The sequence below is a fragment of the Octopus bimaculoides genome, chromosome 12, assembly GCF_001194135.2.
Source record: "Octopus bimaculoides isolate UCB-OBI-ISO-001 chromosome 12, ASM119413v2, whole genome shotgun sequence".
In the NCBI taxonomy this organism is placed as follows: Eukaryota; Metazoa; Mollusca; class Cephalopoda; order Octopoda; family Octopodidae; genus Octopus; species Octopus bimaculoides.
Window position 1 is genome coordinate 37,838,877 of NC_068992.1, and position 3,992 is coordinate 37,842,868.

Sequence of the window (3,992 nt, forward strand, 5' to 3'; positions counted from 1 at the left end):
AAACGATGGTCCAATTCTGAATGCTATGCACAAAACTGATAGCAAGATGAAACATAGGAAATTGACCAAAATCATCCCAACATGATAAGCAGCCTGGAAATACAATATTCATACCCAAGAAAACCACAGAAGGGTTTGCATGTAGTTTGTAGAGAAAATGGTAATCAAGTCTACATGAAGAACTATCAAACAAGGTGAATCAGTACTCTTTTTATCACTCAATCCCTTTCCTTCTTTGTCTCTCCACCACTGTTAAAATTAAAGAAAATAGAAAATATCTATCATACTGTGTATAATGTTAATTTTAATTTTAAATGACTCTGAGGCTTTCATTACCCTTCCTCCATCTCTTCACTTCTTATATAGAAATATTCTTTCATACGCTCTCTCATTCATAAGAAAAAGACATCCCATAATAATAAGACCATAAAAAAAAAAAGCCCTGAGCAGTTCTCTCTCCTAAAGGGAAATTTCTCCCTACCTCTTTTTTCTTAGCAAACTCTCTTTCTCTGAAAGCAACCATAGGTGGCAGTACCAACAATCACAAGTCAAATTTCACACGTATGAGTGCGTGTGTATATATCTATTAGGCTGAGTAAAAAGTAAGCAATATTTTGAAACACGAAATTCAAAGTATATTTCAACAATGTGGCAATTCTATTCATCAAAGTAAGTACCATTACAATCAACACATTTCTGCCAATGAGTTGCAAGTTTGTTTATCCCAGTAACATAAAAATCTGGAGTTCTGAAGCTGATGAACTCTTTGAATGTACTTTCAGCATCAGTTTGATTTTTTAACTCCTTCAGCTGTTTTACACCCTTTTTTAAGTTGAATGACAAAATTGCTTGAATATTGCACTCTGACAGTTCCATTTCAGATGATTGTAACAAAGGTGAAAAAAATATCAATGTTAATTCATTGATGCATTTGGGCAAGTCTATGTTTGTATTATCAGACAACTGCCAAAAAATGTTTTTAAAAAATTCAAAACTGCAAAAATCCGGTACAAATTCATCATGGTTCAAAACATTGCTTACTTTTTACTCAACCTGATATACAGTAGCAGCCATAATATAAGGGTCAGTAAGAACAAGTGTATTGAAATATTTATTATAGAAGCTTAACAAAATGTTGAGACTAGGTATTTTACACATATCATTCAATTACGTTATTAGTTGAATAATATTCTTAAGACAGCAATTTACTCACATGTAGCATCTTTCAGAGCTTGTCAGTAATTCAGTTTTTAACAAAATTGAAAACTGTTAACATTTTTGAAGAGGACTGGTCCCTAGCTACATTTTGGCATTAAAAAATTAAGATTTGGTCCAGTAGAAAAAAGTTTACATCAAAATTTATAGCAATGTTATAGGTGAGTAAGTAACACTTCCAATCAAGTTTAGATCTGAATAACTTTTATTTTAAAAGAAAAATATATTTATCTTAGCTTCTATGATAGAAGAAAGCATGAAGAATTTCATAGTTTTGATCCCACGCAACAAAAATTTGTATCAAAAAGTTGTAAGGTAAAATATCATGAAAAAAATATAAGCAAGGCAAAAAATTGGATTTAAGTATAATTAACTTTTCTATTTTAAAAACAAACTATATTTTAATTAAGTTTAAATGATAGAGCTCAATTTGAGGAATTTCATGGTATCAATCTCATGCAATGAAGTTTTAAAAGAAAAAGTTATTAGTGTTTGTTTCTCAAATTTGAAGGTGATATACTTTTTTATGAATATCGTTCAATAAGGGACTTTTAACATATGTCACCGGCATCATTGAGGTAAGGAAAAAAATTATCAATGAAACTGCTAATTGACACATTTGGCAGATTATTAATTAACACAATAGCATAGCCTGGAAAAAACATGGATTACATGGAAAAATGTGAGCAAGAGAAATAATATTACAAACTTGGAAAAGTATAGGACAAGTTATTACACTTAGAAAAGTTCAGAACAAGTTATTATATCTGGTAAAGTACAGAACAAGAAAATTTTTACTTAAAATATTGCAGCTAAGGATACAATTTGAATATCAAAAATTATTTGATTTTAATTTACTAAGTAACATGATTAAAAAAAGGTATCATCATTTTGTTAAAATATGAACACACTAGAATACTTAAAGTACCAATATAGCTAAAGTTTTATGCAAAGTAGAACAGTATATACGGTAGGCAAATTCATTATGTAAAAAATAGGTATTGGGTCAAGACTAAAATGTGAAGACTTGGCAATGACTAAGGTAATTAACTCAAGCAAATTTTACTCTGAATTTGTTATAGGTAGATTTTACTGTAATATATAGCTAATTTTTGTGTTATTCTATTTATTGTAGTACTATTATTTTTTATAACTTATTTTCAAATTTATAATAATTAATTAATAATTAAAAAAATGAATTTTTTAAAGTGCAAAAAATATTTTGAGTTATCTTTTATTTTTAATAGAAGTAATAACTTGTAATAAAATTTTTAGTTTTAATGAAAGCTAATATTTTCTAAATCTAAATATTTTATTTGAAATTTTATCCTTAGCTGCAATATTTTAAGTAATATTTTACCAGATGTAATAACTTTTCCTGAACTTTTCCAAGTCTATAATCTTAAGAATATTATTTGTCTTGCTTGCATTTTTCCATGTAATTTAGATATATCTAATATCTATCTTTCGTGAAAATTTCAAGTGAATGGAATAAATATTTCATGAATTATGAGGAAATAAACAAATAATCTTCCAAACTGCAAAGGTCACTTAGAAAAACAATGAAAAATGAAACATGAATGAAAAAGAAACCCTTACTATTAATATTTTGTGAACATCCCTTTACTATCAATGACCTACTGACATCTGTTATCACAGGACTGAATTAATTTCTTACAAAATGATGGAGTAATATTGTTCCATTCGTTTTTCAATAATTCCCAGACTTCATCTTGGTTCTTTGGATTTCTCCTTCATGCTCCATCTCCAATAATCTTCCAAACATTTTCTATAGGGTTGAGATCAGGACTTTGAGGTGGCCAGTCCATGAGATCAATCCCTTCATCACTCAAAAAATCTTTGACTCTCTTCACAGTGTGACAGGGAGCATTGTCCTGCACGAAGATAGGAGGTTGAACTGACAAGGATCGGAGATGTGGAAGGGCATATTGTCTTAGAATCTGCTTGTAGATTTCATCATTGACAGTCCCTTGTAGGCAAATAAGTGGACCAGGACCAGATATCACTCCCCATAACATTACACTGCCTCCTCTATATTTCACTGTCTTCTTCACACATGCACGAGATAACCTTTTGCCACTTCTTTGTTGGATGTGCATCCCGTCATTGGAACCAATCACATTAAACTTTGATTCATCTCTAAAATGAACCTGTGACCACTGTTCTTCTTTTTAAATGACATGTTAATGAATGAAATGAAAACGGGCTCTTTGATCCTGCTTGGAGATCATAGTTTTTTTTTTGCTGGTGCCTGAGCAAGCAACCCAGAACCTCATAATTTCCAAGAAACTGTTTTGCACGATATGTTGACATCAGAGGTGGAGCTAAACTCATGGGATATCTCAGCAGCGCTCTTAAACTTATCATTCAGTGATATTCTAACCATAACACAATCCTGACTTGGTGAGAGGAATTCCGTGTAGAGGTAGGGGTCCACCAAGGTTCTGTCCTCAGCCCCCTCCTATTTATCATAGTCCTCCAGGCTATAACAGAGGAATTCAAGACAGGATGCCTCTGGGAGCTCCTCTATGCTGATGACCTTGCACTAATTGCTGAGTCACTATCAGAACTAGAGGAGAAGTTTCAGGTGTGGAAGCAAGGACTAGAATCGAAGGGCCTTACAGTCAACCTAGCTAAAACCAAAGTCCTAATAAGTAGGAAGGCAGACAAAACACAAACCCCTTCGGGTAGATGGCCCTGCTCAATCTGTAGAAAAGGTGTGGGTAGTAACTCTATAAGATGCACCCAGTGCAAGC

At 32.0% G+C, this 3,992-nt stretch overlaps 1 protein-coding gene across 8 annotated transcripts in view; it reads right to left on the minus strand.

Annotated features, from left to right (window-relative positions):
• LOC106879092 (alpha- and gamma-adaptin-binding protein p34-like) overlaps positions 1-3,992 on the minus strand; it is a 163,932-nt gene that overhangs the window by 25,734 nt on the left and 134,206 nt on the right. The gene's annotated exons all lie outside the window — the stretch shown is intronic.